Source organism: Camelus bactrianus, chromosome 10 (assembly GCF_048773025.1).
Source record: "Camelus bactrianus isolate YW-2024 breed Bactrian camel chromosome 10, ASM4877302v1, whole genome shotgun sequence".
NCBI lineage: Eukaryota > Metazoa > Chordata > Mammalia > Artiodactyla > Camelidae > Camelus > Camelus bactrianus.
Window position 1 is genome coordinate 39243902 of NC_133548.1, and position 24008 is coordinate 39267909.

The 24008-nt window shown below is 47.2% G+C and overlaps 1 protein-coding gene across 6 annotated transcripts in view; it reads right to left on the minus strand.

The window, feature by feature from the left end:
- BMAL1 (basic helix-loop-helix ARNT like 1) overlaps positions 1-24008 on the minus strand; it is a 97085-nt gene that overhangs the window by 52694 nt on the left and 20383 nt on the right. For 5 of the 6 annotated variants that reach the window (XM_074372362.1, XM_074372364.1, XM_074372363.1 and 2 more), the window contains exon 2: positions 13880-13952. The exons of the other annotated variant lie outside the window; for it this stretch is intronic. The gene's annotated coding sequence lies outside the window, so the exon portion shown is untranslated. The remainder of the gene's footprint in view (positions 1-13879; positions 13953-24008) is intronic. 6 annotated transcript variants of the gene reach the window in all.

The window sequence follows — 24008 nt, forward strand, 5'->3', positions numbered from 1 at the left end:
CTAGTTCTGCTGCGTCCTCCTACAGTCCAGCCTCCACACTGCCACCAGCTGGCTTTCTAAAATAAAAGTGCTGACCACGTCACTCACCTCCTAGAAGACGTCTATTAGATTTGCACTGCCCGTGGAATAAACACCAAAGTCTTAACTTGCATTCATTCATTCACTCATTTTCTTCATCACCAATTTAATGTCGGATGACCACCTACTGTGTGCCAGGCTCTGTTTAGGTCCTGGAGACAGAGTGGTGAATGAGACAGATAAGACCAAGGGCCTATCCTCATGGATTTACATTCCAGTGGAGAAAACAAGCAATAAAGAAGACAAATAAATATATAACATAAAATCAGGTGCTAATGAAGAAAAATAAGGGTAAGAGGACAGAGTGATGGGGTAAGGGGTGGGGTAAGGCAGTGCTTTTTAAATAGAGGAAAGACTATCTGAACATAGACCAGAATGGAGTGAAGGTTGTCAGGCAGAGATGTAATCCATGCAGAGAACAGTTAAGTGCAAAGGCCCTGAGGCAAGAAAGAGGAACAGCAAGAAAGACACAGAGGCTGGAAGGGAGTAAGCAAAACAGAGAGTGCTAAGAGGTGAGACCAGAGAAATAGGAAGGACTGGCAGGCTAGGGCCAAGGAGTTCAGATTCTATTCCTAGGATGCTATGTTTTGAGCAGGGGAATGACATGATCTGTTTATTTTTTAAAAGGTTACTCTGCCTGACTGTGTGGAAGGCTGCTAGCAGTGAGGCCAGAGTGGAAGCAGGGAGACCTGCTGAGAGATGGGATGGCGGGGAGAGGGGTGGCGTCTGGATGAGGGTAGGGAGGTGTGGCAGCTTTCAAGATATACTGTGATGGAGCAGCTGTCAAGGCTGCAAACAGACAAGGTGATGAGCAAGGGAAGGAGCAGGGTCAAAGATGCCAACATTTTGGGCCTGGATAACCAGGTAAATGGTGGGGCCACAGAATGTGGGAGAGACTGGGGAGGAGCAGGTTAGGTTTTTGCCTAAGACTTCTATTTAGTTATGTCAGGTCTGGGATGCCCATTACACACAGAAGGATGGATGATGAGTGGGAAGTGGGTATGTGAGTTGGGGGGCTTGGGAGAAAGGTCCAGGGTCGTCAGTCTATAGATGACCACCAGGACGTGGCAACACAGGTCCTCCACTCCTTGGCCCCGGCTCCAGACAGGCACCCAGGGGCCCTTGCCCCTGCCCTGTGGCTCCTCCTGCCTGGCATGCTCTGCCTGGACTTCTGCAGTGTGGACTACCCCTCACCTCTTAAGATTCACTCTAAGTCACCTCTTATCTCCTGGGTCCCCAGGAGAGGGCCTAGGTCCTCTTCTCCCATGGCACCCTATGATATGTCTGGGTGACAGTACAGCCCTGTGTCACACTGTATATTTGCACCTTTCCCTCGTGAGTCTTGGGGGCAGTTGCTATGAGTCGATTCCTCTCCGTATCCCACCTCCTCACATGAGGCCTAGGCACAGCGAACATTGGCTAAGTGACTGGAGTTCCCCTCTGTGTAGAGAGACGCAAGAGAAACTATAACAAGCAACTGACTCATGCCGCAGCTGCTGTCTGCAAGAAGAGACAGGGCAAGAAGGCAGAAGCCATCAAGGAAGCACCAGCAAAGCTCAGTGAGCTGTACCCAAGCTTTGAGGAGGGCTTCCAGAAATCCGAGAGGCAAGTATCAGGGCATTGCAAGTGTAATGAACACTGCACCGAGGGAAGGTATTTTGGGTTTCTGCCACAGAAACAGCAGCAAGTCCCCAGCCAAAGCACAGAGACAGAGAGAAGGAAACCGACATTGTTCACAGGCACTCCCATCATCCAGACAGTGAGCCTGGAAACAGGTCCTACTCACCTTCCTTTACCCACACGGACAACGAGGGTCAGAGAGGTTGGAGGATGTGCCCAGGGCCACAGAGCTGGCAGGTACAGGAGCCATGATTCACACTCAGGTCTTCCTGAAACCAAGGCCTGTGTCCCTTCCAGCACACTCCACAGCCTCGCTCCATCACAGGAGCTCCAACAGCAGTGGGCAGGATGGTTAGGGAGCACCTGGGCCCCGGATCAGATCGCAGGGAGGAAATGCAGCTCCTGGTTGGGGGGATGTGGTTTGCCCACTGGTACTGGGGAGTCACCAGCAGGACGAAGCTGGAACCTCAGTCTCTGACTGGCAAACCTAACCCTTAGAGCGCTGCGCCTGCACCCTGTCATTTATTCCTTAAAGGGCAGAGACGGAGCAAAAAAAAAGATTCTAACAGTCGAACCTATCTGCTACCCTAGAAATAAAAGCGAGACAAAAGTGAAATTGTGGTTTTCATCAATTACTGCTACTGAATGATTCTGGGAGCCCTGTAATAGGGAGGAAGCTACGTGAGGAGAGCCTTCATTGCACTGAGCAGGTTACAAAACCAGCAAAATCAGGGCAAGACCCTGAGCTGGGCAGCAGAGGATGATGGGAAAAGAACCTGAGAGCAGAACTGTGGCTCTCCACGCTTGTGTAATAGTCAGTATATTTAACTCTCTAAGCCTCAGTCTCCCCATCTGTAATAAAGAACTAATAGTCAAAAAAAAAAAAAAAAAAGAACTAAATGTTGAATGGCTGGTAGTTCGTTCACTGCTGAGAAGGCAAAAGAACTTATTCATGCTGTAGAAAAAAGGAACAGAAAAAAAAATGCCAAAGCTTTTGTAAAACTTAGCAGAGTGAAATAGCATCATCCTCTGAAGATCTACTAAAGCATAAAGAAATTCTTTAAGAAACTGTGAGTAGCTGAGTATCTTAAGCTATGGCAGGAAGGAGAGACAGAATGAGAGGGAAAAGGAACAAAAGGGAAAAGAGAGAGAAGATGGATTTGAATATATAGCTGCATTGTTAAGTCAACAGAAGCTCACATACACATATATACAAAATAATGTAACTTTATTACTAATGGATAGAATTGCCTATTAAGTATGTATAGCCTTATCATCTCCATTGAACTCCTATTCATCCCTCAATACCCTACCTGTTTGAAGCCTTCTGCCACCCCATTCCACCTAAAGGTTATTTAATCTTTCCTCCATTAACTGATTCTTTTTATTGCACAAATTACACTGTGTCTGCTCTGTATTTGCTTGTCCCCTACCAAATAGTGAGCTCCTAGGAGTACACACTGTTTATGATTCATCTTTAGGCCCATGTGGTGGCCTTGCCCTGGCTCCAGGATCCCCAGCCAGCAGCCACTAGTTTGGAGCATCCCCAGGGGAGAACCTTCTTTCTATGGCAGGAAAATGAGAGAGGACTCACATTTATAAAGTGTCTATTCTACGCTGAACATCTGAAAGGCACCTTTCAAATCTTAATTCATGTATCTCTCAAAATGCCCCTATGAGAGAATCATTATCCCCATTTTTATAAAAGAGAATACTGAGGCTCAGAGAGGTGAGGTCAACAGCCAAAAGCGCGCAGTGCTAGTGGTAAAAGTGATGGATTTGAACTGGGTCTATCTGACTCCAGATCCCTGTTTTCACTAGACCAGATTACCCTGCACGGATCTAATAAAGCTGAGGGAATCTTGGAAGGATAAGTGGTCTGGGCATCAAATCTACCTGCAGGCTCAGAAGTAGGGTTGGCGCTAAGGAGCTTTGGCCAGTACAGGAGAACCTGTTAGCAAAAGCCTGACACCAGGTCAAAGAGGCAGAGAGGAGTTCTCTGCAGAAGATGGAATTCAAAATTTCACATGCAGTTAGCAGGTGAGAAGCTGACCATCTCCAGAGACCTGTTCTCTTTAAGGAGAAGGAAGTATAGTCTGGATCCGCAGTTCTCAACCATGTGTGATCACTTCAGGCCCCTGGTCAAGAATTCATAGATCCTTCCCAAGGGCTAAGGAAACATTTGAGGACATGACCATAAATGTAAGCACTGCTGGGAGAAAGCTGTGGACAGAAGTGACCACAGGAAGTCTGGGCATGTCACTTTCCCTTTCCTTTCTCCACCTCCCAGCTCAGTAAAGGAAACTTCCATGGTGTCCTGTAGGCAAAGAGCTACTTCTTGACCTCACAGGGATCTGATTCCACCATATTTGGAGTCAGAAGATCTGCATCCAGTGCACTGACCCTTCCTGGCTGTGTGACACTCACTAGATCAGACCTTTGGGCCCAAGTGTTTCCATATATAAATGGGGGAACAAGGGAGGGCCTGCTTCACAGGGAGGTCGTAGGGACGCTATAAGCCAATACATGCGGGAAGAACCTGTCAATGTAAAGGAAGAAAAGAAGAAAAAAAGAGCCTGTCATATATAAGGAGGGGTGCTGGGAATCCATGGGTTCCTCACCACATCACCTGCCGTCTCCCCCTCCCCAAGGCCTGGCACTCCCTGGTATAGCCTGTTTAAATGCTAACCTGACCTTTGTACAGGGCTCAGCCCTTGGTAGGAAAGACAAGGCGACCCTGGTAGAGTCATGGAAAAGGAAGCTGTGATTTGGCTGTTATTCTTCCAAAGGCTGCCTGGCACAACTGAAATCCTCAAGTAAGTATTTAATAATTAAATTGGTTACAACAGTTTGGGAACATTTTTGTCACCTTGCAGGACAAGAACCATCACCAAAATCATAGTATGAAAATCTTTTAATTAAACCTGCAGACATATATTTCGAATGCTTTTCTAAGACAAATGTGTCATTTTGATGGCATCTTTGTGAGTTTTTAAAGTTTACTTTACTCATGCATGGTTAAGCAAAAGCTAGATTATTAAAGCCATAATTGGATACTCTTGGGAGGTGCATGAATTGGTACAGCCTCTTTGGAAGACAATTAGGCAATATTGATTCAAATTTTCAAAGCAAACTATTTAAGCCCCAACTCCCACTTCCAGGTGTCTATACCACAGAAAATCTCATACCAAAGTTCACAGGTGGGTGTAACAATTTCCCCAGCAGCAGTGGTTGCACTGGCAAATATCAGCAACAACCTGGCTGTCTACCAATACAGGGATGATTAAATGTATTTAAAATGCACCCATACCACGGAGTACAATTGTTAAACATAATAAGGTACATTTATCTGTACATATTGACTTGAAAAGAAAGGCATTACTAATTGACAGTTGGCTAAAAAAATAAAAGCTGCAGAACTATATGCATAGAGAAATTCTATTTCTACAAATAAAACAAAAAAGCATGTAGGTTAGGGTAAGGGCAAGGAAGGTGGGTGCTGGGGGATACAAACTAATGGAAAAGTCTAAGGTTATACCCAACAAAGTCTCAAAAGTGCCTCTCTTGAGGGAAGGTGGGGGGTGGGGGGAGGCGTGGGTCACAGAAGTTAAGTTAATGCACTTCAGTGTCTGAATTTGTTATGAGTGTATACTTTCATGATGGCAAAAACAAAAAAAATTAAAAGCTCATAGAATAATAATAATTTTAAAAATTGCTCCCCTAAAGTAAACACCGTGGGACACAGCACCTCCTCTCTCATCCCTGCATGTGGCCACCAGTCCTGTGAGTGCTCACTGGCCGGGAGTGGGCATGGGCTTGCCCGAGAAGAGACTACAAGATGGGGATGGTCTCCAGTACTGAGAATCTCCAACTCCTCTCCTCTTTCAATAAGAGTTCTGCCAAATTACAACTATTTCAAAGAGATGGCTAATAAAAAGCACTAAGTAGCTTTAATTGCTCAAATTTACAACACCATAAACTACTGAATTACAGCAGGTCATTTGTTTTCAACCTCCCTTAAATAGGGAAAATCAAAAGTTATATTCTGCAATAGCCAGCATTTTACGTTGACTTATAAGTCTTGCTGAAGACTTCTTAAAAACTGTTAATGAGGAAACCCCACAGGGAAGAGAGAAGGTGACTCTGTTAAACCCAAAAGAGCCTAAACAAAACTACAGCATGGGGTTATCATAAAAATGACAACTTCACTTAGTGGGTGAAATAATCTTCCTTTCTATGGTCAGAGTTGCTGGTGAAAAGAATTCTGAATTGACGCAGTGTCTGGAGTTGGTTACGTTTAGCACAGACTAGAATCTCCACTAGCTGCAGGTCGTGTACCGGTACGGGGGGAGCAGGGCCAGGGAAGCGAGAAATGAGTCCCCATAAGAGGCACTGCCACATTTCAGCGCCGCCACGAGGGAAGATGGACCCAACACTGCTAGACCTTCGCATTTTCGTGACGAGCTGGAAATCCAGATCTCTAGACAAAACCTACCAATTTTTAAATGTTAGCCACTAATGTAGAAGTTTTCAAACATTGTGAGCACTGAAAGAAACACATCTGCAGGCCAGATGCAGCCAGTGAGTAGAGAATCTTCAACCTCTGCCTAAAAGTATCCATATTTTTTAAGATTGTTGTAATCTATGTTCGATTTTATTTTGGGAAGGGATGGGAAGAGGCAGGGTAATGGGATGGGATGGAGATAAACACAACAGAGGCAAGCACTTGATGTTAAGAAAATATTTCTAACATACTTGAGAAAACAATAGTAGTTGTCTATGTCAAATTCTGAATAAATTGCTTAAATTTACTCAGCTATTCTAGGCACAAAACTCTGATAGAATTTCTTAAGCAAATTCTTGGGAATCTGTTCCAAGCAAATGCCCACAGTTTATTGTCAATTAACTTACAAGAACTTACTAGGCCACATGTACTATCACAAAAAAATTTGATAATACCACCAGCAAGCACAGAATTGCTCCTGCGTGCCAGGTGCCACTCAGGTGTTTGGCACCTGGGATCACCAGTGTGGTCACAGAGCCCTGGGCAAGATTCCAATAAAGGCCTGTCTGACAAATCTCCCTCCAAAACAAAAAACAAAAATAACAAGGAACTAGACTCAACACCATACAATTGTGCTCAGTCATTTTTCTCAAAGCCCAAACAATAAGATGTATTTGTGCTAATAACATCCGCACACAATCGGCAGTTCACAAGTGCTTTTCCTACATACCATCTCACTCCTCACAGCCTTTACCTGCCTTTTAGACTTTGTATCTTGTCCAAAGTCTTCTTGCAGTTATTGACAATACTACTTTAAAAACAACACTAAAATGATAACAGATATTTGGCATTTTCTACATGCTGGGTATAGTGTGAAGCATAGTTTCATTTCACCTTCTCAAGAACCTCATAGAGATGATTACTATGATCACTGACCCATTTTATAAGTGAGAAAACTGTGGCTTGGAGAGCTCGGTTTGTCTTAAGCTTCACCACTAGCAGGAACAGAGCTGATATTGTGAAGCAGGTCTGCCTCCAGGGCTGAGAACAGTGTGCTGGGTGCCAGCGGCCCAGAGGCCATCTGTCTGTCCACTGTAAGCTGATCTCAGTTTGTTGCCAGCAAATGTACCCAAGGCGTGGCTAAGGTCCTCCTGCTTCCCCTACCCTGCCCATGCCCACTTTCTCCACTTGGTCAGAAGACATTTTTTATTTTTTATTTTTTCCCACTCAAAACCAGTGTGAGTCACTTGGAGCTCAGCCAGCCTGGCCCTGGAGGCCTGGTGAGGTGTGCCTGGGGGACTGGGCTTCCCTGCTGCCAGCAGAGTAGCATGGTACCGTGCCAGCCTGCTGGGGTCTAGATGGCGCTTTCACATCACTGCTGTCTGAATGAGGTCTGGGAAGGGGACCCTGATAGTCACAGCAACCCTGCAAAATGGTCACCGAGGTACCAAAGTGGGGGTCAGGGAGAGGGGAGGCGCCTTTGGCTAGAGAGGAGGAAAGATCTATTTGGCCAACAGCTCTGTAATATCTACTATTCAAAGCCCCATATTGGGCCCCTGAAAGAGGGAGACATGGTCTCTAGCGTGCACAAGGATAAATCATGTATGTAAAAACACTGAGCAAGAAATACACACACACCCATACACACTCACCAGCACAGGCATGCACATTCATTCTCAGAATCACAAGCAGCTGCTCTTAGGGTAACAACTTCTGTCCTCTTACCTCCTCTGTAGCCCACTCAGTCCTGACTATACAGGGGGCTGCCCTGCCACAGAGGCCACACCAGGGCTGATCCCAGTCAACTCTGGAAGGACGAAGAGGGCAGGCACAGAGGTCAGGACAGCCCGGGGTGGTCAGAGCCATCCCTAGAGTGTGTGCAGGTCCAGAGGAGCAGAGGAAGGGTGCAGGCTGTGTCCAGAGGGAAGAAAAGGGTCCCCCTCCTTACACAAGGATGAGGATGGGTTTGCAGGTGGAGGAAAGACAAAGGCAGCCAGTCCAGCACAGACGCTTCCTCAGCACTGCTGGCTCTGACATGAACACGGAAGAGAGGGTGCAGGCTAAACTGTAGGGGGCCCGAGGAAGCCCCTTTCACATTCACAGCCCAGACTCTGGTGATGCAAGGGGCCAGGAGAACCAGCAGGTGAGCCGCCGTCTGGGCGGGCAGGCTGTCTGTCAATTCAGTGTTGAGGTCATGCTCCTGTCGACCTGGAGGTGACGGGGCTGCCAGTGGGAGAATGAACACTCATTCATCTATAACCACACAGGGAAATGTAAGACGGCCTCTGGGATGAGAGGGAGGATGGGCTGCTGAATGCCAGGTAGAGGGGCCCATGAAGCACAGCAGAGTGGGTAGGAGCACAGCCCTGGGTGGGTGCCCAGGGGCAAACCCTGCTCGCACGCCCCCAGCTGATCTGGGCCTTGTCTCTTGGAAAGGGATCTTTGGGGTAATAATAACCCTGACCTCAGCCAATGCCTACTGAGGCCTTAACACTAGGCGGTGACCCACGAAGCACTGTGACGGGGCCTGCCCCACGGTGAGCAGGCAGTAAGCAGCATGAAGTGATAAAGTTAATGGTGATGAGAAGACCTGGGTTTCTTATCGAGGAGGTCAGGGAAGGAAGGCTTCCCATGAAGAGACAAATCAGCTGCTATCCGAAGGGTGGATGGGCATAAACCAGGCAAAACAGAAGGAAAATGAACTCCATGCAAGGGAACGGCTCCTGGGAAGTCCCTGAAAGGTGAGCAGCGGCAGCAGCAGCAGTCTTCCCAGGCAAGGAACGCAGCCCCAGGGGCCCCTGGAGCACGCTGGCCAGCAGGATACCTCTCAGATGAGAACGGCTTCTTCCAGGAATCTTCTTCCCAGATCACTACGAAGAAAAGCTGCGTTCTCAGCACAATGTCCCAGGTCTGGGGCAGAACGAGGAAGGGAAGGAGAGGCAACAGTGTCAAGCTGAAAGCCCCACATGAAAACGTGAGAAGGTGCAGGTCAGTGCCTAGGTGCACTGATGCAGCTGCTGCATGGAACACAGACACGGACCTGGCACCCCTGGGCTCAGAGCCTCTTCCTATTTGCTACTCCTTGTATTCACTGAAGACTTGACAAGGCTCCAAATGAAGATAAAGATGCTGTCAGGCACCTCCAAAAGGACCACTAGCTATCTTCATCCCCCAGCCAGAAGAGCACTCTCAGCTGGACTATGCGAGGAAAAAGCTGTCAGCAGTTAGCAAGAATCATTATTTTGGCTAATTTAGGAAATTTGGGATTCATCCAGGAAGCTGGGTGGACCTCATTCCTGAGCATTCCTTAATGGACTATTTTTCATTTTGAATTGCTTTACTATCCCATCAACAACCAGAGTTAAAAATAAAAAAGTAAGAGGCAAAGAGTATAGAGAAGTTACATTCCCAAGGCCACAACACGCTGGGAGACACAGAAGGCGGCCACAGACCCAGGCCCACAACAAAGGGGAGGCCCTACTCAACACAATAGCCAATGAACCTCCAATTTCAAATACATCTGATCACGCTATAAATCTGTTGTTTGGCTGCACAAATAGACTTTGCTATCCTCCCTCTTTCAACAAACACTTCCTGAGCCAGGTACACTGCTGGCACCGAGATCCCAGAGATTTTGTGTGTGTGTGTGTGTGTGTGTGTGCACGCACATGCATGCCCCACCCTTAAGGAGCTCAGTTTACTGAGCATAACAGATATTAAATCAACACTCAGGCTGATAAGTGCTTTGGGAAAGAGAGCAAATGCAGTGTTCTGGGAGCCAGCAGGAAGGTCATCTCCAGGTCACAGAGAAGTGCAGGGAGGGGAAGGAAGGTGTCCAGAAGAGCAGAAACCTGAGCTAAGTTACCAAAATGGGGAGCAGGGGGTGGGTCATTCCCAGGAAAGGGCCCAGCTCTGGCAAAGGCACCAAGAGGTGATGGCCGTTGGGAGGTTGGGCTGAAGCTAGAAAGACAGGTTAGGGAAAAAGTGAATCAGGGAAGGTGGCCAAAGGCCAGACTCTGAACAGACTGCAGGCCCGCACGTGGGGCTCAGGTTTTATTCTATAAGCAATGAGGGGTTCTTGGAGTTGTAAGTAGAAGAAGGCATGACAGATGTGCGAGACAGAAACATCACGCTGCCAGGAACGCAGGGGTGGAATGAGGGAGGACAAAAGTGGACACAGGGAGAATAATGACAAGGCCACTGAAACGATCCCAACGAGAAGTCCTAAATGAAGGGGTAGGGAGGGAGGAGAATGGAGGGAGTGACAAACTAGAAGATGGTCTCTTCCGGATGAGGTAACCAATGGAAGATGACAGCTGAGGGAAAGGACAAAGCCAAGGGCAACTCCTGCAGTCAAAACAACTGAAGGGGTGTCATCCCACCCAAGGCAGGCACCCTGGGGAGATGGACACATTTGGTACCAGGCAAGGGCTGAGTTGGATGTGCCCATGTGTGGGACAGCAGCCAGGAGGGAGGGCTGGGAGGGGGCTCTGGGCTGGACATGCAGACCTGGGTGACTTCAGGACAGAGGTGAGCATGGATGAGCTCACCCGGGGAGAATACTTGGACTGACCTGAAAGGGATCAGGCAAAACCTTATTAAGCTAGAGACAGAGAAAAGAGAATCAGCGCAGCGGTGTGAGAGGGAGCACTTCACCCCGCCAGAGACACGAGGCCCCTCTGGCCCCAGGAGGGAGCTCTTGCTGTGGGGAGCAGTTAGCTAGGTGTTAGCAACCACGGCCAAGCAAAAGCATCACCACGGGGTATGGGCAGCTCTGCTGACGTATCTGTGGTCACCCCAAAGAGCATTATTACAACTTTTTCCAGAGCATTTATCCTACCTGCCTGACCTTAGACTGCACATCTCATCCATCTACTCTGTCTCCCCGGCTAGCACGTCTGCCTCATGAGGACAGAACCTGTCCTGTGTCACCTCTGTAACTGCGGTGCTGAGAGCAGTGCCTGGCACACAAAGGTTGAGCTCCTGTCCCAGGTGGCCCAGCTCGCAAGAAGCAACAAATATTTAGTGAGCACATGCTACATGCCTGACACCAGGGTGGGTGCTGGGGGACAGGGAGAAACAAGACAAAATAGGACCCTGTCCTTGGAGCCTGAAGTTGGAGTTAGACAGAGAGAAATACAAGTATTTAAACAAAAAGCAGATTGTTTAACTGCCGTAGAGCCAGGACTGGAATCTGACTGTCATGCCTTCTAGTGAGATTTCCTTTCCAAGCCCAAGACTGTCATCTTCTCCAACTAAAGGAAAATGTTAGCTGGGGGAACAGTTAAAGCAAGTGTTTGGTCTTAGTCTCTTCCAGAGATCCTACACTTCATCCACCCTTTTAAGAGACTCCTAAGAAGTGGAACCACACACCATAGGCTCTGAATATTTAACCTTAAGAGCTCATTCTGTGTCTAGTCCTTATACGTGAGCAGGAGGAGAAATCTGAGACTTAGTGGGGAGAAAACAAAAAGCAACATAAACCAGGGGTCAGATAGATCAAGGTTCAAATCCCTTGTAACCTTGGGCAAGCTACTCAACCTCTCTGCGACCTGATTTCCTGATTGCTGAAGAGGGAACACTAACTTGCCTGTCGTAGGCTGTTGCAAAGATGAAAGCCAACGATACCTGTGGAGCACTCAGCACTGTGCCTGGTACACAGTAGGAGTTCATAAAACAGGGGCTCCAAACCAGTTCCACCTGTTGCTCTTATGACTCAGTCTCTAACTGTTATATTCATGAAAACCTAGCCAAAAACTACTCAGAATTCAAACCAAAGAACACACACTCCAAATACTCAGAGCTTACACTGATATCTAGTTAAGTGACTTGAGGAAAGATCTCAAATTCTCACACTTGGGCAGACCCTGCAGTAAGGAGTTCCACTTCAATTTCTTACTCTCCCCTACCATCTCCTCCAATTCAAGCAAATGCAACTAGTTCCCCAGCAGATCACATCTTGTCTCATGGCAAGAGGCCAAACATGGGCTGGATTCCGTTGGTGCAAGTTTGGGCAGAGCTCTGAACACCACACCTCAAAGAACGCACAAGAGCACAATTGCCAGCCTGAGGTACACACAGACTCCCAGACACAGCTTGGCTCCGGAGAAGGACTTGAGAACCGGTCACAGCACGCTTTGCTTGCCTCAAAGCTAAAGAAAAGGTTATTTTGGCATGCAGATGCTGAAATCTCTGTGTCTCCCTCCTTTTACTACCTAAACTCTCCATAAGTGGTCTATTTCACTAACGTCTCCAATTCTTTATCCCTCATTTATGTCTGACCTCATGCAACCTGGCCTCCTCCCCCCTTCCCGTCTCATGGCATCACATTCCTCAAGGTTGGCCATAACTACCTCATCACCGATTTGGCAGCCTCCCCTCAGGTCCCTTCTCCCTGGTCTCTGCTGCCCCATCTTCTTCTCTTCCTGGGACTCTCTCTTCCTGGGACTCTCTCCTCCTTGGCCTCTGCTTCTCTTCCACCCTCTGCTTCCCATCCCAGAATTACACACATTCCCCAAGGCTCGGCCCTCTGCTCATCATGGGGAGAACTTAATCCTATGGCTTCTGCTCTGCGTCTCCAGGCCTACCTTTCTCAGTTCAGGCTTCAGCCCCACATTTCCAACTGTCTACTGGACAGTTCCTGTTGATGAACCACTGCCATCTCGAAGTCAGTGTATCTAAAACTGGATGCATCTACTCCCCTTCTACCTACATTTCTGCCAATGGCACCATTGTGAACGTTCACTCAAGTTTAAATTTTCTTTTTCTTTGGCTCTTAAAGTTTAAGAAGACCGTTAAGTCCTACAGTTCCCCCTTCACAATATCTCTCCTATGGGTCCTTGGCTCCATTTTAACCACTGTTAACCACGTGACCTCATGCCTGGATTGCTGCTGCTGCCTTTAAGCAGGGCCCGTGCCTCTTGTCCAGCTATCAGATGAATGTCCCTAACATATTACTTCTGCCATGTCACTTCTTTGCCCAAAATAACTTCCATGGCTTCCCACTGCCTTCAGGACAACGTCCAAGTGCCTCAGCCCAGCATTCAGGGTCTAGAAAAGGAGTGGGCAAACCACAGCCCACAGGCCAAATCCAGCCCACCACCTGTTTCTGCAAATAAAGCTTTACTGGAACACAGCCACACCCATCATTTACATATTATCTGTGGCTGCTTGCAGGCTACAGTGGTGGAGAGACCGAGCGGCCTATGAAGCCAAAATTATTTACCGTCTGATCCTTTACAGAAAGAAAAGGTTTGCTAACCCTGGTCTAGAATAGTCAACAGCAAATCCTGCCAAAATTCTTGCCCATTACTCCTTTTGGGTTAAGTTTTGCTCCTGTGGGTCTGCTGCTGAGCCCACTTTCTACATCTTATACCCTGAAAAGCTTCTCAAGCCTGAAAAGCTGTTGCACTCCTCCCTGGACTTCCGGGAGGCCAGCTGGGTCCATCCCCTGCACCCTGGGATGCCCCTCCTCTGGCCTCTCTCCCTGCATCAACCACAGAAACCTACAGTGAGATCCACTTCTCCTGTGGCTTCCCCCACCTGTACGGTAGGCTTCTCTAGGTCCAGGCTCTGTCAACTCCCCAGAGCAGTGCCAATGATAACCACCTTGCCCTTCATTCCAAATACCAATCCCTCGATAGCAGAATTCAGTAGGAAGGCATCAGACAAACTTACCAATGAAGGCCTAGCATTCCACATTTGAAAAGTTAAGCTTGGGTCCAAAAGCATGCACTCTAGCCAGCACCACCTAAAAGCCAATGAAATAAGAGTTTAGCTTTAAAAGAGAGTATTTATACATTTTCTTTAAATTTACAACTCCAAATGAGTTTTGATTTACCGTCCTCCCAGGATGCTTATCTCTGCTCCTCTGCCTAGAAAATCCTGCTCATCCTTCAAATCCACTGGACAGTGTTTCCCTGGAAGCCTCCCCAGTGCCCTAAATGGGCCAGGCACCTCCTCCTCTCAGCTCCCATGGAACACAGTGGTAACACAGTGCACAGTATAGTATAATTTGTTTGGGAATGGGGGTCCGCAGACTGTAGGCTTATCCAGAGAAGAGATTTGGTAAATTCATCCCTTCCCTTACCCCTACTGCCTAGAATACTACAGGAATTAAGACAGTTCTCAAAATATATCTGTAAAATGGGTGGAAAAATAACCTACTTAATCCATTAACATATGCCTGGGTATCTAAAATTCTGCTAGGCCACAATTTTCATCACAGAAATGCATGCTTCAATCCTACTGCTTTTAACAGGCAACAGTTTAACAAGAAGGATTAATGGAATTAATCTTCTCAATGCACACCTTTGGAATGACACTCCCTTGGGCAGAAATCTTCAGAGGCTCCCAGAACCCAAGAAGGCAAGCCCAGCTCCATAGCCAGACTGCCAGGCCTGCACCAACGAGCCCAGCCTGACTGCAGCCTCAGCTCATGTGGTCTCCCCCAGTGGCCCCTACAATCCAGAAAGGACTGATGGCCAGTCCCTTCTCTCAGCATTCCTTCCAGCTGGACGCCTTCCTTCATCCCCTTCTCTCCACGCTATCCCCTTCTACTGAAATGGCCTCCATTTCAAACATCATATTCCAGACCAAGGTCATGGTGGGGCCCAGTAAGGAATTTTTTTCCTTCTCTCTGATTTTGTATATATGTATGGGGAGGAGGGATGTGGTAAAACACACATAAAATGTACAAGCTTAGCCATGTTTAAGTGTTCAGCTCAGTGGTATTATATGTGTTCATATGGTTGTGCAACTACAATCCAACCCCAGAACTCTTTTCTGCAAAACTGAAACTTTATACCCCGTAAATGATAACTCGACCTTCTCTCTTCTTCCCAGGCCCTGGTACCCAAAAAGTCTTTGTGGAGTGGATGAATGGATGAACGAACAAAGACGTGAGTGAATCTGACCTCAGCCCTCTCCACAACAGCCAAAGTACTGTCCCTTTCTGCTGGATGCCCATGGTACTATCTTCACATCTTTCTCAGACTTATTTCAACCAATCTTAAATGACCCTTTTTTGCACAACTGTATTCTTCTTCAAGGCGGGGACTATGACTTATCTGAAAGGCTATGCTTGGGTCCAAAAGCATGCATTTGGCCTCTCTTCCATGTTGTTAGATCCAATGGGCAAGTCTCAGTCCTCATCTTACAGCTTTTGCTACTAACCATTCTGTCCTGTTTGACTGCTCTCTTCACCTGGCTTCCAGGATAGCACTCGTAGTTTTCCACTCACCTCTCTGGCTGTTCTTCCCTTTGCTGGTTCTTCCTCACCCCCCTGCTTCTCACTGTCAGAGTGCCCCAGGGCTCGGTCCTTCTCTCCTCTCTTCTGTACACCTTCAGTCATCCCCTGGGTGATCTTACCTAGCCTCATATCACCTACATGCTGCGGATGCCCAGATTTCTCTCCAAGCCGGGACCTCTCCTCCAGACTCCTGGTTAGTATATCCCACCGCCTGCTTCAAGTAAGATGTCAAGTGGACAGAAGGTCCACATGAGATCTGTTTGATGTCTCAAACTTGACATGTCTCACACAGACCCTTGACCTTCCCCCTGACCTGCTCCTCCCAGAGTCTTACCTATCTCAGTTTAATAGTCTTCCAGTTGCCCAGGCCAAAGGTTTAGTCATTCTCGTCTCCTGTTTCTTTCTTTCTCTCTTACTCCATATCCAATCCTCACCAAAACTGGCTTCTACCTTCAAAATACATTCAGTATGTGACCACTTCTCACCTCCTCCACCATTACCATCCGAGATGATTGCAATAGCCTCCTAATTGGTGTCCCTGCTTTCCCTGCTTCTATTTTTGGTGTCACTCCTACCTCCACCCATACCCTATTCTCAACACAGGAAGGAATCTGTTACAACATAAGTCAGATTATGTCATTTCTTTGCTTAAAATCCTTAAAAGTCTTCCTCGTAGGGACAATGTCAAAGGGATGAATGTTTCGAGAGTAGACCTGCAGACCCAGGGGCAGGCTGGTGGGGGAGGTAAGGTCTTCAGGCCAGTGTCCTCCTCCCAACCACCTATTTCTCCACTGGTAGCCCTAATGCAGCTCCTATTAGCTGGTTCCTTAAAGAAAGGAAACTTTTTAAAGGGAGAAAAATACAACCAATAAGCTTCCTTTTCCAGTTAGGGCACGAACACTCACATTTCTTAAGAAACAGTAAGAAAGATATGTCAAGTCTGCCACCACTTAATAACTAGTTTCCAAAGATAAAGCTAGCCTTCCAGAGAACAGTTATTACCCCCTTGGTGCTGGTGCTGACTCCTCCTGAAGCCCCCTTCTCCCTGGACCCTCCAGCTGGTCACCAAACTCTGCTTACCTAATTGTCTCCAGACTTGATCCCCCTCCTGGACCTCCCTGTGGCTGGAGGTAAAGTCCAAATGAAATAAGAGTCCAAGGACTCGAATTAGCTCAGGTCTCATCGGCTCTCCTCGGAACTACAATAACAGCCTCTTAACCAGTCTCCCAGCTCTTGTCATTCACTTATGTCCAACCACAGCTTCACACAGTGATGATTTTAAGAAAAAATTTGATCAAGTCCCCTGCTTAAAACTCTGCAGAGTCCCTACATTGCTATACTATAAGCTTTCCAAAAGATATTATAGTAAACCATAGTAAATATTCTTTTTTAATCTTCCCTAGATGCTTTTCTTCTGCCTTCTTCTCAAAAAGACCTTACTTGACCCAGTGGGGGTGGGTAAACCATCCAGCTCAGGTTAGAGTAGTCCACTTCCTAGCCACAGTGATAGGTCCAAGAGGACAAGCTCCTCACCCAAGCTGGCCCAATCAGAGCCTTTCTCCAGAATTGATACATGGATGCAGTGAAAGGAGTTCTCCTTTCACTGGAATTGCTCCACTGGGGCTGTCAGCAGTGGTGCGCCCCCAGGGAGGGTGGCCTGTCTGCAGTGGGAAAGATTGATGCTAACACACAGAGAACAGAAGGTGCCAGATGGGCCACCAGTAGCATCAACTCCCATTCTGGAACCTCACTTCTGTGAACTCCTACAGCATCCTTCCTAGTCACGGAACCAATAACTACCCCTTACCATCAGCTAGCTGGAATCCTAGCAGCAGGCCCACCATGACATTTCCTGTACGTGTGCCTTTCTCCACATTGTGTCCTCGGCCCAGAATCACACTCTTTGGGTTTTTACACAGCAGCCAGGCTTCCCCTGTGGAGCCTGCCCTGAAGGGAAGCACAGTTAGTCTGATCTTCCAGAACTGCTCTAAAAGGCCTGGAATAGACCCACTCTGCTACACTTACACCCCTTCCCTATCTCCCCAACCCCAAAGCTAGTTGCCCAAGCTAGAAACCTCAGACTCACATAGTCTCCTCGTCCTTCCTTGTGGCCCATGTGGACTTCCCCTACTTCCTTCTGCCCCACGTCTACCATCATAGCCCAGAACCTCATCATTTCTCCTCCCCGGGCCCCGGGTCTCTCTGCCACTCCCCGCACCCGATCATTCCTCCATGCTGCTGTCGGGTTGAACCTCTGATCGCCTTCATACCACCTACAAAGCCAAACCCCTGGTATGAAGGCCTTACATCTTGGCCTCAACCTAATTCTCTAACTTCTCCAAACCACTTCCACTTCCGAAAGGATAGAGTAGACGTACTTTTCCCCATTCCACCTGCCATGTACAACAGAAACCGCTGCATGTGACAGGTAAAACAAACACAGGGACACTCTGAAAGGCAGAGTGAAGGAGACAGACCTGTAAGAACTCATTTGGAGCTAAAGAACCTGGAAATGCCAACAAGCACAGACAGAAAGAGACTCCAACAAAAGCTTGCTCCCTCAAGCAAGATGGACAACTTTTAGATAATAACCACTCTGTTTCAGCCAAATACCACAGAAAACCCCATGGTCCCTCCCACACCCATACAGTACAGTGCAAATGACATTTGCAAAAAACCCTACAACTAACCATGTATTTAATGGTCAAAGACTGCATGATTCCCCCGAGATTAGGAACAGACAATGCTGTCCACTCTCACCACTCTTATTCAGCAGAGTGCTTGAAGTCGGAGCCAGCACAGGAGACAATAAAAGGAAATAAAACATACAGACTGGAGAGGAAGAAATTAAGCCATATCTATTTGTAGATGATATGACTGTCTAGATAGAAAATTTTGAGGAATATACCAAAAAAAAAAAAATGCCTACAACTAATTAGTGAGTTTAGCAAGGATGCAGGATATAAGATAAAAATGTTTAAAATATCAATTGTTTTCTATATACTAGCAATGAACATGTGGACACTGAAATTAAAAATACAATACCATTTACAATTACAAAAGAAAGAAAGAAACAAACAAACAAACAGACTTAGGTGTAAATATAGTTTTTTCCAGCAAATCATTCTATGGTTTAGCCACATGAGTCTACTCTGCCAGCAGGGCAGGAACAGTATATTTGTTTCACCCTCCAGTGCCCAGCACCTAGTAAGCATGCAATATTTACTGGCACAGCTCATACCTTGCTCTGTTTAAAATAGACTTTCTTCCCCTTTATGCTCCTAATGAGATCACTGTCTACTAAAAAGTTCTATCTCTTGTTTCTGCCTTGGTGGGTTATGATTGCCAAGGAAGAACCAGGGAAACTGTTTCCACTCCGACTCCCGAACACATTTATGTTCTTACATTACAGACAGCAGGGATTGGAAGTGGCCTCTGCAGGCATCTCTCCGTCACGCAGAGGGGACATTGGGCTCCTTCCGCCTCAGTCCAAGGGGGCCCCAAGGCTCAGCCCAAAGATGCCAGGCAATGATGTGAGACCACAGCCAGTGCTGTCCCATCCAGGCTCTGTGCTGGGAGGAGCTACAGATGTCCTCCCTCTGAAAACTCAGTTATGGAAAAGAATTGCCTGTCTGTGCTAAAGAAAGTGCTGTGGAGAAGAGGCTATGGGAGATAGGCCAGGGCCCAGAGGGTGTCTGGATATCTTTTTCCAAAAACTTTCTCCCTCTATTTACTTCTGAGGGTAGAAAGTGATCTAATAATCATTTAACTAAAGCCCAAATCTCAGAACAATCCTAATTCCTCTCTTTCCGTCACACCCCCCCATCGATCCCACATCAAAACCTGTTGTTCCACCTCCAGAATAGATCTCGGCATCTCCACCACCACCACCACCACTCGGGGCCTGGCTGCTCACATCACTCACCATGACATGACAGACTCCGACTTCTCTCCCTGTGTCCTCTCTCAACGCAGCAGTCAGTGATCCTTTCACGATGTAACTCACACCAAGGTATTTCTCCTCCTAAACCCTGAAGTGTTCCTGGCTCTCCTTGTTATTCACAGTGCAACCAAGTCCCCACAATGACCTTAATGGCCTAGCCCCCTTACTTCTCTGCCCTCACGTTCCACCACGTCCTCACCTTCTCCTCACTCCACTCCAGCCATCTGCTGTTCCCATGGAATAATGCTCTTCCCCTGTTAAACCCATGACTCACTTCACCTCATTCGCTGAGGTAGCCACTATGATATGAGTTCACCAAAACCCATCTCCTTTTTCTTGTGAGCACGTGGTTGGACTACATTTTCCAGCCTCCCTTGCAGCTAGGAGTAAACATGTGACTGAGTTCTGACCAGTGGGTAGGGGGTGGCATGCTTCTTCCCGACTGGCCCATAACAACTTCCCCACAAAGCCCTCTATTTTTCCTCATCCTCCAGCTGAATGGAAAGGAATCTGAGGGCCTTGAAGAGGGTGGAGCCACAGGACAGAAGGAGCATGGGTCCCTCAGTCACTGTCAGGAAGGCTGCCAGCTTGCCAGGAGAAGCCACACTGGACTGTCTCTATAAGAGAAATAAAGTTCCCTTAGGTTGATACACTGAGATTTGCAGGTCTGTTTGCTACTTAACCTAACAATTTGGTCTCCTTCTCAATGAAGCCTTCTTTGATTACTCTATTTAAAATCCTCCCAACACTTCTTGGCTGTCCTCTTTGCTTTATTTTTCTCCATAGTCCATATTACCATATAGCATATTGTATATTTTATTCATTATTTTTTCTCTATCTCCTCAAATTTAAATGTAAGCTGAAGGCGGGAATTTTTGCTTTCCCTACCCTCCTCTTTGCTGTATCTCCTGGGTCTAGAACAGTGCTTGCCATGTTGTAGACAATCACATGCTGTTGAATGAATGAATAAATGAATGAATGAATAGACTACAGGGGCCCCAAGGTCAGAAAGGCCTGGTTGGAGGCCCAGCTCTGCCATTTACTAGCTGTGTGACCTGGGGCAAGTTACTCTACCTCTACCAGACTCATTTTTTCATCTGTAAAATGAGAGGAAGCAATAGTACCTTCTTTACAGAGACTGGGAATAATTAAGATCATGAACATAAATCTTTTAATACAGTGCCTGGTAACAGCTCAGGCTCCAGAAGTGCTAATTGCCACTGTTATCAACCCAGAGCCAGAGGACAAGACTGGGTGTCAGGCCCTTGCAAGGTCACTGGTGGGGCCATGTATCAGAGGAAGGAAATGAATGGATATTTACATACACAAACTCTTCTGGAAGAAATCGTGGCAAACACCTAGGTAGTGAGATTCAAGAGCTGCCTAAAAGTTCTCAGTAAATTGCAAGCGATCAGGAAAACATGACAATTGGTGTCTGCGGTGATGAAAAGTGTGTGCCGAGTTTGCAGAAAAGCGCTGTTCTGGAGAGAGCACCACCCGGATGATGAGAGATCACTTTGTGCCTTTTAAGAAACAATTTTCACAGCAAACCTTCAGAAAAGAGAGGCCTCTTGCATCATGAGGACAAGGTAATAAGGCTATAAAAATGGAACTCAAATAAACCACACACAGAGCCCACATGGGCCCAATTTTCCAGGAAAAATAGCGATTGCTACTGCATTCAGATGAGGCAGTCACACTTGTGCCTGAGCACAGCAAACAGCTTTCAGAAATCATTAGGCTGCAGAAAAGCCACTGGGTTTGCCAAATTAGCGGTGCCAGCTCTCACCTGCCCCTCTCTGTCATCCTCGCCTCTTTCTACTGAGAAGAGGACCCAGATGATGATACCCAATGCCGGCACCTGCTTCACTGTCTTCAAAATACAGACCCTCCTGAAGTGAAGAGTACCGTGCAGTCAGGAGAGCCCAGGCTGCATCTCCTTGTGTCTGCAGCCCAGCCGCCCCTCTTCACAGGCCCTCTCGGCTTTCTTGTTGGCTCAGACCTGTTTTCAGATCTCACCTCCTGGGACTCTCTGCAGTGCTAGGCCTTGTTGACAAACCTCCTCCTTGACACTCCTCCTTCCTGTGGCCTCTTACAGCTCTCACCAAACACCCCCATACCCACAGCTGCAGTCCCTCTCATCTCCAACTCTGGCCCCTCTTCCACCTCTGTACCTATAAACATGGGTACCCAAGCCTCTAAAATATGGTGTCTACCCATCTTTCCGGTTCCAGTCCCTGTTCTTTCCCTCTATCAGAAGCAGGACAGCTTCCTGGTTAGAGGCAGATATTCTGCAGCCAGATCAGCTGGGTCTGGTCTTAGCTCTACAGCACTTGGGCAGTTAATACATTGTTTTATGCCTAGTTCTTCATTTGTAAAATGGAGACAATGATAGTACCTTGCCTGGGTCACTGCAGGGCTTAAATGAGTTAATATAGATGAAGCTCTCAGAATCATGCCTGGCACCTGACACTCTTCATAAAATGTGTATGCATATGACCACTATGCCTGAGCCTTTGTTTCTGCCAAACTCCAAATACCCACCGTGTCCTTCCACCTCACTCTGGCCTTTACCTTTGCTAGGAATGTCCAGGCTTCTGCTCAGCCAGTCTGTAAGGTGCTGACCAAAGCACCACTCTTCAACACCTTTCTATATCCCCCTGACCCCAGCTGCCCAATGAGATGGAATTCCTTCTCAGCAGGCCGTGGGGCTGACTTCTCCCAGGGCCCTCTTCTTAATCTCCCTTGAATAACCATCAGTTTTAGACTTGTTTTATCCTTCCCACTCTCAGTTCATGAGCTCCTCAGAAATAGGGGTGCCTTGGGTTTCTTCCCAAATTTTTATTCTACATTGTAAAGACTCAGTCAACACTTGCTGGATTAAGTTGAAATGCAAAGCCTAGAGCCTGGGTCTACATAACAATCAACAGAGGCTGAAACAACAACAGATCGGCAGGACAGAGGAAGCCTTCCCCATCACCACAAAGGCAACACAGATTTCAGGTTAAAAAGAGGACAGGGGACCAAGTCAGTGATGTTTGTTTCCCAGTTTCATTCTAGCCATTTACTGCTGGCCAAGAAAAGGCCAAATCCTTTTGGCAAGTTCACAGCCTGCTTGCACTGCTAAAAGGACTTCTAACAGGCTTGCTTATCTTAGGAAGACATATTTTTTCCCTCAAAAATCCTATTTACTGTTTCTTGTTTTAGGCTTTAAAACAACCTTAAGACGAGATCATTGTTTATTTTATTTTGTTATGGTTTTAAACAAAGCACCAACAATACGGGGTGACAAAATTCCTCAATTTGAGCAGGTAGATGATTCCTTAAAAGAATGTACCGAGCTCACATCCACGCTTCAGAACAAACAAGCCACGTATTACTTGTAAACGCACAGCCTTTCACGGACACCTAATTTCACATTACTGTTGCCCTGTTTTTTCATTCATGGAAACACAACAAAGACTTTCCTAGCATTTAAAGTAAAATTTTAATATATCCTCATGATGTTCTTCTTGGGGAAAAAAAAATTCTGATTCTCTATCTTATCTTGGGCCGTTGCCATTAGCTGGATAAATGCCAACCTAATGAAATGATTCTGTTAACACACAAAGATGGCTTAATGCAGCGTTAGCAGAAAGAGCAAAAACTAGAAATAATCTAAATGCCCAATAACAAGCTCACAGCTTACCGAAGACATTCCCCTGCTAGAATGTTATGCAGCCATCTTAAATAAGCATGTTGAAAACTAGGGAGCCACGTGGGATAAGGCTGAGGATAGCATCTTAAGAGTAAAGGGGATGTAGTGTGTCGGGATACATGTTTGTGCCACTAAGGTTGCCCCAGCTGGGCAGATTGGGCCCAGGGTTTGAAGCAGGAAAACTAGAAGAAAGCTAAGTAAACAGGGCCAGAGGGGAAGGTGGTAGGAAAAGGAGAACCCTGGGCATGGGGCAGGGGCCAGGGCCCCGCTTAGGAGTACAGAATGGGAGCTGGGAAAGGTGCCCCAAACCCAAGGTCATTTCAGGAATTTCATCCCAAAGCAGGCAAGGGGAATGGGAAGAGAACCCTTTCATTGCAGAATGAATCACTCCCTGGGTGAGAGAACAATTCTAAGACCCCTAAGACCCTCAATGTCAAGCCTTGTCCTTTCCACAGTGTAGCCACTGGGCTCCCACTGGAAGGCTCAGTCCTTCCCAAGCCTCTGAGGCTAATCCTGCCCCAAGGCAGGAGGGATTTAAGGGGCTCTAGCCCAGAAGCCAGGGATTTAGCTTGTTTGCTGATAGTCTGGCAGATAAAGAAAGTGAGCCCCCAAGAGAACAAGTATCTTAGCCAAGGCCACACAAAGAGTTATGGGCTAAGCTGACGCTTGAATGTGAGTCTGCCCGCCTCTGAGCTTAAAGCTCTTCCATACAGCAACCTGATGCCAGACTGATTGACGACCAGAGTGCACGAAGCAGTGGCTTGTGAACAGGTGAGCCCAACCAGAGCAGAGCAGGAAGATCCTAGGGACCCTAGGACACCAACAGTTGCTCCCAAAGAGAAAAAGCCCCCTCCTGCACCCCAGGCCATGCCTCTAACTCCTCAGCCCCCATACGTGAAGCTCTGCTGCCCTGTGG